Raw genomic sequence first — 14,225 nt, 5'->3', positions numbered from 1 at the left:
TTTAGTTTCAAATCAACTAAATCTATTTTCCAAGTCAAAGATTTGTTTCTATTGCTTTCCACTTGTGGTATTTAAGTAAATACTTACATTTTGATCCAAAGATTCAAAAAATATTTGTGTTTTACTCACCACATAAACAATTTATATACTTTACAGGGGTAAAAATGGCACATCTATTTATTATCGAAGTTGACTACCCATTCACCAAGCTCGAAAAAACATTAATGACACTCACATGACATGTAGAAAAATGACGTTATTTTTTCAACACTATGCATGATATGTTTCCTTGGTTAGCACCATGCTATTAAGGAAAAGGTCTATGTTAGCCCTGGCTCATCTACACCCATACATGAACAGTAAATTCAAATGCGCAAGGTACGTGCAAATTTTCGTGGTGTTGGATGCGAGGAGGTCGTGGCAATAAAAATGACTCTCAAGGAAACTTTGAAAGCTGCACTGTTCAGACCCTCTTTTTTTTGCATGAACTCCTCAAATGTCATTTGAGCACAAAATTTCGCACGCTCATAGAAAATTCGAGCATCTTGGATGTAAACAAAAATCAGATCTTTTTGAATTTTAGTGCTATTTTTACGAAATTTATTGTTGATCTGGAGCATCTGAGAGGGCAGCGTTGTGGATTACCGTATATTAACCCTATAGGATTGTTCTCCATATCTTACCTATCAAGAAGTAATACCAACCATCTGATCGTCAGAAATGGACGGTTCATATTAATTGGACAATCCAAAAATTTCTCGCGACTGAAACAAATGTTCCACTAGCTGTCCTCCGTACACCACTATCTGGGTGCCGAATATGCCATTTGTCGATCCAAGATCGAATCCAATAAAGGAGAGAGAAAAGGAGATTACGAAAATACGAAGCGAAAGAGATGGCTAGCTATCTAACTGCAGCAGTTCTCTCTTTTCTTCATGAAACGACCGCAGTTGGTTAAGCGTCAGCCTTTCAGCGGCCGGCCGGTGCCGATCTGATCTGAAAGCACGGGTAGTCTCCGGCAACGTACGTACGACCACCAGTTAACCTCGCTTTAATCCTCACGGATTTGACACTGCATTCCCAGGAGACTCCCGGTAATCATGTCATTACAGGGCACTAGCTTTTTGTTTTATTTTTGAAATCATTAGCAGTACACTAGCCAGTACTAATGCAAAAATAAATTTGTTTATGAAGTTAACCCAAATCTTAATTAGCCCCGTGATCGGCAGTTTGCAGGAAAAGCTAGTTAGGCAGGCCAAGGAACCGAACACAGTCCTTGTCCCTAACTCTGAGTTTGAAATTTGGAATTGATTTAAGGAAGAGACGATCTACATATAAATATAATCTGATTCGTCTAGAAAGCCATCGCAGCAGAATATATGTATACATCGCCACTAGCTGTGATCGTTGTTGCATTGACCAGAGGCTACGCTACCTCGGAATATAATTTTTGTCTCCTGCTGATGGAAAGAAGAAATGATGCGTCGGGTATGTGATTCTGTTCCTCCACTTGCAAAAGCATTCCTCTGCTTTAGCTCCTGGAGTATCGACAACGATATTTTTTTCTTTCTGATGGCACGCAGCTTGTTGTGGAGAAGAAATGATATTAATATACATGTGGTTGGCAGGGTGGGAGAAACCAATGTAGATACAAAAGTGGCTGTTTGAGTTTAAGGTTTAGGTATGTGTGCACTTTAGAAAAAATATAATAAAAGAAAACGGTGAATGCACCGGATATTGCTTTTGGCTCTAAGGAGTATATGCTCCTGCTTGCCAAAAATGCATTTTTGCCAAGGTCAAATTTTTTTGAACAAAATATATACGTGTTCATTGTAACACACAAATGCTACCTGCAAATTTTTAGGGAAAAGCTTGAGCATTTCAACCTGTGCAAAAAAAAAAAGTTGAACGCCAAATGTTATCTCCATATGTTACACTTATTTATTTAACTTTTTCACTGACGAAGCACTACTATCCTGTTTCGCATGAAAATTGGCAAGCACGCTTGTTAAACTAATATGAACATCTAAAAAAATCAAAAAAAAATTAGAATTTACTTACTCTTTGTTTTTAATTTGCTGTTTGTCAGGGAGCATATACTCCCCCAAAGCCAAAACTCTACGTCCTTTTCACAACTTTCCGAAGTGATCAGTCTAACTAAGTTGAAAAATATATTAGTATTGAGAATAACGATATTAGAACTTAAACTAAAACAATTATAATTTATTATATTTAATTATTTTATAGTTTTAGGATATTTATTAAATATGAGTAGCATGCATGGTGTACGTTAAAATGTGGGTATTTGTCCATCCATTGTGACATGATGAATTAGCATAGTTGTATGTTGAAAGGATTATACTTAGTGGGAATCAACTATAGGTATATAGGATATGATCAACCGTGCCAACACAAAAGAATGCATTGATTTTGTTGAAATAAAGTAGATATAGATGCATTTCTTGCGAGCCATATTAATTTGGTAGGAGTACTATTATTGGCAGTCATATTAGCAAGGGGTGGGATGCTCACAGGAACAACTATGGGAACAATTTTGTTTTGCTTCTCCTATCTCTTTTACGACAGGAACGACTTTTGTCTAGAGCCACCCAAATTTTCAACGGTGGGGGAGGCGACATAACACCACTAGTACTCCCATTGGGTGTTACTCCTACTAATGATTCTGACCAGGAAGTAAAAACTGAATCGAGTAGTACATAGTGGATCGAGGTTAATGGCGCACGTACGTCTCATCGCTAGTGGAAAATCTTCCTAGAATTAGCAAAGCAAGTAGTGGTGGCCTGGTGGGTGGTCTCATCATTTTGACAGGGGCTAGCTAGCTCTAGCGATTAAGAAGGCTAGAGATGATCGGATGGATATAGGCGACATCTCAAGTGCCACGCTCGCTCGAGTTTCACTCATGGCCTAGCTAGGGCGGTATACAGCATGAAGTAGCTAGCTAGTGCTGAGTAAATTGGTAATTTTTTGACTAATTTAATCCATAAACAGATGACTAGTATGGCATTGACAGAATTAACGACATACTGATCCTGATCTAAGCAAGCACGTACTACGCAAACAGTAGACAGATCTACACATAATGCTAGTACTGCTAATACGGAAATAATCAGGAGAGGGATAAACGCGTTATACCCGGCCTCGAGTTTCTCGGCAGCGAGACGGTCGGCGTCGGACTGCGACATGGTGATGATGAAGACGACGCGGACGTAGAGGAAGTAGTGGATCGGAGGCGAGCGGTCACGTAGTCACTTCCTAAAAACACTGTGTACGCGGCGGACGGGATGGAGTCACCGGCGACAGCGGCAGCAAAGGAACGACGGTGGGCTTGCACGTGGAGCAGATGTGATCTGTACGTGGCGGCTAGGGTTAGGAGACACCGCACACTTATATAGGTGCAACCGCGTGGAGCGACGTGCGTCGTAATAGTCCACGATCCGACGTCTCAGATCGTGACCCAGTTGTCAGAAAACTCTCCGTTACCGGCGGAGGAGGAGTGCGCGAGGGCCTCTTCTTTTCTTAAGCTCAGCATGTACTCCCTCCGTTTCAAAATAGATGAATCAACTTTGTACTATAGAAGAAAAACTCTTGAAGGTCCAACTCCTCTCCAACTTTCGGGTGAGACTAAACTTTCCACTACACTTAGTGCCAATAAACCCACATAAGCCCTTAAAGATTTTCAGAAATTGCTATATGGGCTTAAAGCCCATCACAAATTTCAGCAGCTAGTGCTCCATGGACCATGGACAATCTATCCGTCCGTCACCTTTCTTACTAGAAAGTAATTATTTGTTTAAGAAATCGTCCTTCGGGCATTTTATTCATTTATTAATGGCGAATCATATCCGATTGAACATGCTCAATAATCAGATGCGCACAGATCAATCAAAAGTACATGAGCTTGACTCCTGAATAACTGCCTCTATTGCCGCAGCATGAGCGGCCGTGTTGGAACTCCTCCTAGCAAACTTAAGCTTGAACCCTCGAAAAGTAGAGAGAAAAGATTCCACTCTCTGAACATATGGTATTCTACAGAATTATCTGAACTAGACTCGCACATCTTCACCACTTCTTGACAATCCGTCTTCTTTCTGATCACTGTGGCAGTATTGGTAGTACTTTGACTGGCGTATGTATGTCCAGCATCATGCATGGCATGCTTTATTAATTGTATCACTTCTGCTTCGGTACACCCCCTAAACACACTAGTTGAGTGCCCGCGCGTTGCCACGGACTTATGATATTATGTACACATACATTATTTAGTGTGAACATACACGTAGAACACAATATCAATACAGTCTCTCACTATGTCAGAAACCCTTGCATGTTTTTTTTTCATTTTTTGTTCCTCAAAAACAACCAGCCCCTTGCTTCCCAATCCCTCTCCATTTACTGTCATCTCTACCTTCAACTATGTTGATGTTCCCTCCTTGTTATAGTTCTCGATCATGCTACCGCCAGTTATGTGCTTGCATTCTTCAACTATTGAGGTGGTTCCCATCATCCAATTCGGCTCCAAGAAGCACGTGCTCCCGCAGACCAAAAATGTTGTTCTTTTCTAGTTAAAAATCTGAAAGAAAAAAATCATAGTTGTGCCAAAAGAAAAAAAAAACAAGTTCAATACCTAATGTATTACACTTAATTTAAAATTTTCACTAACGAAGCACCCTTGACCCGTTTCGCATGAAAATTGTCAAGCATGCTTGTTACACTAATATGAACATGTAAAAAAACAGATATTTTTAACTGACTGTTCATTTGAGAGCCTATGCTCCCCAAAGCCAAATCAACCCTCCGTATGTGACATAGAACCTTAATGGGATTTATGCTGCATATTCAGCATCACAGTGAAAATTAGTTTTTTTGCGCCATCCAGGATTGAGTCATGTTCTCTTGTCTTTCTCCATCTCCTTGCGATAGTTGTCTGTGCACATCCTCTAGTCGGCTTGGTGGCTGCCCTTCATCAAGTCACATTCCCATCTCCTTGTGGCAATGGTTTTCAAAAGAGTACGTTCCCATATTACATATGTGAAAGATATATTTACAAGGGAGTAGATATACCAAATAAGAAACAACTACTTTGTTGATTCTCATCCATGAACTCACAGAATCAACTCCGCCGAGATAGCTATGGGATTCCAACAGTATATAGAAAAACCGGGTTGCTAAATCTTAGTCGACCAAGTCTCAGACGATGCTATATTCGTAAGACTTACATGAGATCCGTGCAAAAAAAAATCTTTACTTTTTCTATCTTCTTTTTATATGGTCTGTCACTTGAATGAGATTTTGGTTAAGTCTCAGTCGACTGAGATAGCCACACCCATAGAAAAAACACAACCATATAAAAAAAGGAACTGTTTGCATACAAAATTTCCATTCAAAATATCGAGAAATGATAAAATAAAATCAACGGGAGGGGAGGGGGGGGGGGGGGGGACAAACAAATTAATCCAATAAAGAAGCTACTTTTACAAAGCAGTCAACCAAATATTGCCTCATTGTGCCACACACCCTTCACTGATCGGTCTCCTATGCAGTACCTTTTGGGATTTCTGGTTCCATTCTTCTGGGAGTGTTGCTGCCATGTTCCTTTGAGATAATATTACTCAAAGCTGTAGGGGTAGTCTGATATATAGAGCCAAAATCACATGATTCGATTTGCGTGCTTAGGCATGCATAATCAAGTGCACAATCCTGGAACTAAGATCAGTTTTCTCATACGAGAGTAAGCAATTCACTTCTATGACACACTAACAATAAACCAACACTACATTTTGTGGTCTGTGGGGACAGCCCAAAGTTATCATAGAATCATGCTCTAACTACCATCATGCTGGTATATACAGTCTAGAACATGTATATGGACTTGTAGTGAGGATGCTAAAAGGAATAACTACCATCATGTTCTGAAGCGGGAGGCCGCCACCACCGCTGCTGACAAGAAATCGGGATTGTGATGCGGTGTCAGCGACGACTTGCACGGCTCGACGGTGTTGGAGACCAGCGAGTACTCGGTGAGAGTCTGCGGCAGGAGCTGTCTCGGATACCGTCGGCGATAGCACACTGCACACCAGCGGAGCGGAGTAGCGGGAAGGGCCAGAGACGACAGGGCAATGAACGCACGCGTGGACGCATCCGATTCCGAGCGCTCCCCGGTGCCAACAAGTGGAAGTAGAGTGCATGCACCGGTGCACGCATCCGAGGTCTCCCGGTGCCAGCAAGCGAAAGTAGAGCGCGTGCACGCATCCAAGGCCCCTCGGTGCCAGCAAATGGAAGTAGAGCGATGCAGCTGAGAGACACATCAAGGATTCAAGGTTATACGGGACGTGGAGGAGTGCGATTCCACCGCCGTGATGTGCGAGCCAGCGCAGGAGTCGACGACCAAACGAAGGCGAAAGCGAAGCATGTCTTCATCGGCTGCACCTGCTGCTAATCAGGCGTCACTCGGGGCTATATCTGCTGTCAGAATAGTACACATTAGAAGTATATATCTCCTTACCTCTCACACATCTTCGACCTGTGGCCGCTGGAGGCCCGAGCAGTGCTGCTGAAGAAGCTCCTCCTCGCAGCATCCGGCTCCTCCTCCGAGCTCCTTGTCACCGCCGCGATCACCCACGCTCTCGCTGCCGGATAGTTCGATGTCGCAGTCACCCACGATGAGGCTGACGTCGCCCCGACGCGCCGACGCCCCTCGCCCCCGCCGTCGTCGACTGCTGTGCGGCCTTGCTGCTCTTGCCGGCGATGCCATTGCCACACTCTCCCGCGAAACCGCACGCTAGGCCATCCTTTTTTTTAACTTACTATAGGCCATCTTTGAGGAGATTGGATCGGGAGACGGGATCGAAAGAGAGGGGTGCGGGATATGGGGGCGTGGGAGGTTGTTTTGTTTTTCGTTTTTTTAGCAGAACGTGGGTGCGGTGGGTTGGTTTTCCAGTTTTTTCTTATCGCATGATCCTGAATTTTTTTGTCGATGGTTGGGAAGGTGGTCAAATCATCACGACGTTCGATCCTCCTTTAATAGTAGAGAAGATTAGCGGTTGAGATTACCTCATACCCTTTCATAATACGATGCACAACTGGACCGGGCCACTTGCTGCTTGAGCGCGCAAGAGGTAAAAATCCTGTAAAAATAAGTTACTTCGGAGTTCGGATCACCATCGTGGAAAGCACGGGCTCGGATCGAATCAGGCGTGCGCGTTGCCTTGGATCAGGGAAAAGTTGACGGCTACTAGCTCTGATTCCTTCAAAAGGAGCCAACGACTTGTCTTGGAAAACATGCAAAGCAACGACCTGTCTTGGAGTACGTAGTACTACCATTGTCCTAATTTACAAGTCCTCTATGTATTCTGTGTTAAATTTTGATTAAAGATTTAATTAACAAAATATTAATGTATGTCATCAAAAATTATATCATTGGATTTATATATGAACATAGTTTTTAATTATATTATTTTTTATAACATGTTTTAATATTTTATTATTTAAATTTAAGATCAAAATTTGGCACAAAATACAAAGAAGACTTATAGTACATATATATTTTCTGGATCGGCCCACACTCTTGCGAGTCAACTTAGCATGTGGACTGATCCATGTGCACGAATCCCACTTGGTCAGTTGGTCTTGGAGTTTGCGAACGTATATACTTCCTTCTTTTTAGTTTATAGGGTTTATCTTACAATTTTAGTTTTTTCATTTTATAAGACTCAATTTGGTTGTTTTCTATCACATGTTCACATTCCAAAGTGCATTAAATTATTGCATGCAAGTATTAAAAGAAAATTGACCAATGCATGTACTTTATGCATGCATGTATTGCAATTAATACATTGATAAACATAATTTTTTGAGGAAACCAAGAGCATTAATTGAATGTTTTTGCAAACTATAAAAAGTATTTCACCACTCACCATCTACCTTGGTTGGTGAGATTTTTGAATTGAGCCCTATAAACCGGAAAGGAGGGAGTAGTACTCATCTATATTCTCTTTACTACGCCTACGTACGAGCTATGTTCATCTCTCTCTCACGTGCATGTGGCAAGTGAGTGCGTGCGTACGTATATACTTTCTTCGTTCCAAAATATGTGTCTCAAATTTAGTACAACTTTATATTAAAGTTAATAGAAAATTGAGACACTTATTTTGGGACGGGGAGTACGTGTGAGCATGTGCATGCATGTGCAAAATATACTGCTACTCCGAGTTGGAAAGAGCAAGAAAGAAGGAAAAAGTTAACTAGGGGTTTTAGTTGATTACATTATTGAGAAACAATATAACACGGGTAGTTAGGAGCCTCCATGGCAATTTTATTGTATTAACCGTCGGATCATAGAATCTGGGATCAAGATCAGCTTTGGTTGTCCTAGGCCGTTCACGCGTCGCAGACACCGTTTCACGGGCCGCTGCTCCGCAGAGCGAGCGCTCGTTTTCTGTCCGCAATCGGGCTCAAAGGCCCACGTCCAGTTGAAGCACAAGTGCACGAGGCAGGCCTCAAATTTATTCTTGGATCCTGGTTTCAACTTCATGCACGCTCACATTTAATTTAGCAAGACAATAAAATATATCAAAAATTAAGGGGAAAACACTAACTCCAAGCCCAACTTCACCTCCCTAGTACGACGTGGGGAGCACTCCGACATTGCGAGATGAATCATTGCAGCGACATGAGGGGTTGGGATAACGATGTCCCGCATAAGAAGGCATCATGGTAACACATAGTGGAGCCATCATAACAGCTCCCATGCAGGGTTTATGGTGGCGCTCAAGGACAAGCGTTGACTGGAACAACATCTTGATTGTTGGTGGAGGTGGCATTAGGGGCATGAGGGCAGAATGACCATTGCAACAGAGTGCGAGAGTGACGGCGAGCGCACAACGAACAACAGTGCTAGCGGGACATGGAGATGATAGCGGGACATGGAGATGACAGAAAGAAATGACAAGCAAACCAGGAGAGATCGGGAGATTAAGGAAGGTCCCTGAAGATAAAAGAAAAAAATGTTGGACTGACATACACATCTTGTTAGAATTGTTCATCCCCACAAGCATATGCATAAGAGGGGTTGGGCCTGAGCTTCCTCTTTCTCATAAAGGTGGTCACCAGAATGTCACAAAAAGCTTTGTAGTACTAAACCATCTGGATAATAATCAAGCATTTTTATCTGAAGGTGTCTGTTTTGTAACTTTAGTTACTTAGGTCTGAATTTGTATTGTTTATGTTTGTGAGTGAATTTACGAACTAAGAGTTTGACACCAAGAGCCAAAGGATGCTATGTTGTCTGCATGACCTTAGCCTTGGTCTGCTATTTCTCAGTTTTCCCTGGGCATATCTGTGTATTCTATGATAATTTTTTATAAATATATTTTGTGACTTGACGAATGGTTGGAACTGAAGCTACAATGTTGTTCTAAATGAGTTTGACATCATGGAATATTATTTTTAACCAAATAAAATAAATTGCTTTGTAGTTCTAAACCATCCGGGTGATGATTCAATGTTTCTATCCGCAACAATTATACATATTTTGTGGGCTTCTGTTTTGTAACTTGAGTTACTGATATGGTATACATTTTCTTGGTGGTATTTTGCTGTAGTAACCTGCTAATACACGCTGTTTCATGCTCGCGAGCGAATTTACTAACTTGAAGGATCAAAACATCCATGCTCTGATGATATTCAATCTGCAAGGCACTCACTAAACTTGAAGGATCAAACATCCACCCTTTAAGGCCAAGGCATGACATTTTGCCTTAGCCTGCTATTAACTAGTTTGGTTTTGTCTGCACATATGTGTATGCTGTTATCTGACTACTAGTTGGAACCAAAGATACAAAGTTGTTCCAGATAAATTGGCAGATCAGGTATTAAAACGCCGACGTGCCTGCGCAAATGCTTGCGAATTGAAGTTAGTAACAAGTAATTCTTGTTTCTTTCCTCGAGTTCAACGTAGGAAGCGATTGTTGCACTTGCCATCAAGCATAGGCCTGGTGTCGCTGACTGTCTCTGATTCGGTATAACACCCATATTTTATCAAAATTTCCAACATGTTTCAACTTGGTGAGTTAGAGGTTTCAATCAAAGAAATCCAAGATTTCAACTTAATTCGAACATACTTTTGGATCCATAAATTCCAACCAAAGAACTCCAAGATTTCAACTAACGTTTAATAGTATTCAGCTTGCAGAGCCATGACTTCAACCACAAATAATAATCTCAGGTCTCAATTTTATTCTTGGATCGAAGTTTTGACTTCATGCACACTCACATTTGATTTACCAAGAAAATAAATTGTAACACAAAATGAGGGGAAAACACTAATTTCCAACCCCAACCCAACCTCCCTCTCACGACACGAGGGGCTGTGACAACGACATCCCACATAAGAAGGCATCATGGCAACACATAGTGGACTCCAGATGAAAATGGAGTGGAAACTTTGCGCTTTTCCGGAAGAAAAATGAAAACGGAGAGGAAATATGAAAACGGAAATGGAAATTTGCAAAACGAAAGTGAAAATGGATTTTTTTTATATGGAAACGGAAACAAAAATGGAACTGTGTTTTCCAGTGGAACAGACATGGAAATGGAACCTTCTGTTTCCGTGACTATGGAATTTCTGTGTTTACTATAGGCTCATGGCTGCTTTCTAGCCCAACCACCAAACAACACACAATGACACAATGAGCAGAATGGATCATTTGAATCCCAACTTCTACTACCACCCATGTACTCAACTAGAACCTATACGCAATTGTCCAATACTAATGCAATACTATGCTAAGTTGTTAATATAATCATATTATTTTCTAGCCATGTTACCAATTCATTAAATTTGTTTGTTTTTGTGTGCATTTCTCTATAATTCAAGGGGGGTTTTATGTTCCGGAAAACTAGCACTTCTGTTTCCGTGTCCGCTCTGTATTCGCTCTGTATCTGTTTCCGTTTTCATTTCCGGGGTTTCTGTATTTGTTTCCGCTTCTGCAAAAAATATGAAAACAAATATGATAACACTCAGTTCCGTCCGTTTCCGCTCCGTTTTCATCCCTATAGTGGAGGCATCGTAACAACTCTCATGTAGTGTCTATGATGGCGCTTGAGAACAAATGGTGAATGTAACAACATCTTGCTCGTTGGTGGAGGTGGCATCAGGAGAGGGGGGGGTGAGGGCAGAACGGCCAATGCAAGAGTGAGGACGAGAGCACAATGAACGACAATGCTAGCAGGTCATGGAGATGACAGAGGAAGAAATGGTGCAAACCTGGAGAGATCGAGAAATTCAGGAAGGTCTTAGAAGATAAAGGAAAAAAACATGGGGCCCACACCCCCCAACACACACAGTCAGAATTGTCCATCCCCACAAGCATCTTTGTAGCATTTGCAATGTAGCAAAGTCGACAATCTACTTTAAATTCAAGCATCTTTTCGGCCTCCAGAAAATCGGTGGAGGTTGGGATGTTGGACGAAGGTGTGACGGAGAGAAAAGTGAAAGATGGAACCATAACTTCTTTTTAAGTAGTAGAGATATAGATGAAAATCGGGAAAAATCAGTGGAGGGTGGGAGGCTAGATGAAGAGGTGGTGCCGTGGTGGGGAGAAAATGTCAAGATTGAACAATATGTTCTTTTTAAGTAATAGAGATAGAGATAAAAACCAGAAGGGGATGGAAAACCAGAATAAATCGGTGGAGGGTGGGAGGTCGTACAAAGGGTGGTGAGGAGAAAAAGTGAAAGATGGACCCATAGGTTCTTTTTATTAAGTAATGGAGATAGAGATTTGCGGCTATCTGTTTTTCCTTCCAATTGTTCTTTCTTTTTTCCTCTATTAAAATTCATGAATTCTTTTCGAAATCAAAGAATATTTTAAAAACAATTAATGCACATTAGAAAAGCATGAACATATTTTTAAATAGTTCATGAACATTAAGAAAATCCCCATTTTTTCGAAAATTCAGGTTTATTTAAACGCAATTTAAATTCAATTAAAAATATTTCGAAATCTGTAGTCATTTTAAATTTTGTGAACCAAATAAGAACCAAAAAATAAAAGAAAAAGACCTCGCACGATGCCAGCCCAAACCCTTACCCTCCTATATGCCGCTTGTCGCGGCAAAAAATCAGTGTTTCGCACAGGGGCGGATAACCTGGCCCGGCCCATTTGCAGTGGCAGTAGGAGAAATCGCATTCGCTAGTTGACAAAGAGGAGCATGCTTATGCTGTGACTTGATACCACAATCTCGTAGCAAGTCGCGTGCAGTGCCAGCCGGTGCGCCCGAGAAACACAAATGAAATATTTGCAGCGCCATACATCAAGAAACAAAAGGCAGTGGCAAAACTTAAACAACAGTTCCCGGAAATTCCCCAGAACAAAAGTTTGTGAGAGGACTAGAACCGACGACATACCGCCAAATGGCAGCCCATTTTATGTGAACTTTTTTTGAAATTTCGAACGTGATTTTCATTTTGATATTTTTGAACAAACTTTTAAAACTCTACCAATTTTTGTGACTCCAAAAACATTTCTTAGAAATGAAGAAATTTGAGAACACGGACATTTTTTAAATTATGAATATTTTTATTGAAAAACTGGAACAAAAAATAAAACACTCATTTTTACAAATTTACAAACAATATATTCAAAATGTGACACTCTTTGAATTAGCAATTTTTTTTGAAATTATAAACATTTATTGAACTTGTGATCAACTTTGGAAAGCTAGAACATTTTTCTGAAATTCATGAACATCTTTTGAATTTTTGAAAATAAAATAAAATTGTAAATATTTTTCTAAAACTACATAAAACATTATCTCAATCTTGAAAACGTGAACATTTGCTGAATTTGTCAACAATTTTTTAAAGTGGAACATTTTTTGAAATTCCCAAACATTTTTTGAATTTTCGAATAAATTATGAAATATTTTTCAAATTTTTGAAGAAAGTTTAAACATGGGAACTTTTTACGAAATTCCCTTTTTTTAAAACATGAACATCTTGGATGTTAACTTTGTGGGGTTAGTAATTTCTTTTTCTAGTAAAACATGAATATTAAGAAAATATTAACCCCAGAAGGAAATTTTGTGGGATTAGTTTTTTCTTTTTCTAGTAAAACATGAATGTTTATTTTTGTTTCTAAATAATCTTTTTCAAAAATTTAATTCTATAATATTTCTTTTTTCCTTAATATTCATGTTTTACTAGAAAAACCAAATAAAGATTAGTATTTTCTTTTTCTAGTAAAATATATAAATGGGGTTAGTATATTCTTTTTCTAGTAAACCATGAACATTAAGAAACAAAAATGAAAAACCTCGTATTTATTAAAGAAATATTTGTGGAGTTAGAAAATGTTCATCATTTATTATTAATATTATTTTTTTGGAAATATTTGTGGATTTTAAAACTATTCATGTATTTTGGAAAATGTTTGTGGATTGAAAAAGTATTCATAAATGTTGAAAAAAAATTCTCGGATTAATAAAATAAGCGTGTATTACATATTCATGATTTTTGGATGGTAATAAACTAGAAAAATATAAAAAAATAACAAACCAACAAAAAGACTTACAAAGAAACAACAAGAAAAGAAAAAGGGAACGCCCGAGTAAACTGCTCTAGAACCCGGCCTGCAACAAAAATTCCGAGACGAAAAAGAAAACCCCTCCAGCGCTTTAGGGCCGACTCCGGGTCTTACCTAGAGTAGGAAGCGGGATGACAAAAGCATGCATGCCTGGATAAGGGACAAAGTATATCACATTTTTATTGTGTGATGGTAACTCAGAATAAGTAGTGCGTGTATGATATTTTTTTATTATCGGTAAGGTGATATAAAGATAAGATTGTTCATCCGATTAGTTGACTAGGATTCATGCTGTATGTTTCAAACTAGCACCCCAAAGAATGCTACTGTTAATTGGACCATCATTTTTGTCGTTGGCAAACTTATTCTCTACCTGGCCAACCTAACTAATGATAATCAGTGTTTCCTTCACAGCGAAGCACGTTAACTTTTCTCTCTCATTGCAATGCAGGGGCATGTTTGCTAGTTGTGGTTAACTCTAGCAACATATGTCAACTTCATGCTGGGATTCTCTCTCTCCCTTGTGCAATGCATCAAGGGTCTAGCCTGCATCTTCCTCATCGTCGGCTTCTTCACCGGGAAAACCTATTCCATGCATACGGCAGGGGATAGATGGCACATTGG

At 40.0% G+C, this 14,225-nt stretch overlaps 1 long non-coding RNA gene across 1 annotated transcript; it reads right to left on the bottom strand.

Moving 5' to 3' along the window:
* Nucleotides 1-5,730: 5,730 nt before the first annotated feature.
* Nucleotides 5,731-6,819, bottom strand: LOC147987543 (uncharacterized). Its single transcript, XR_015615299.1, has 2 exons — nucleotides 6,524-6,819; nucleotides 5,731-6,450 (listed from the first exon to the last, which is right to left on the bottom strand). It is a non-coding gene; the product is annotated as an uncharacterized LOC147987543 (long non-coding RNA).
* Nucleotides 6,820-14,225: the final 7,406 nt, after the last annotated feature.

Source organism: Triticum urartu, chromosome 2A (genome assembly GCF_056163025.1).
Source record: "Triticum urartu cultivar PI428250 chromosome 2A, HENAU_Tu73, whole genome shotgun sequence".
NCBI lineage: Eukaryota > Viridiplantae > Streptophyta > Magnoliopsida > Poales > Poaceae > Triticum > Triticum urartu.
The sequence above is the reverse complement of the archived record's forward strand: the minus strand, read 5'-3'. Positions and strand labels throughout refer to the sequence as shown.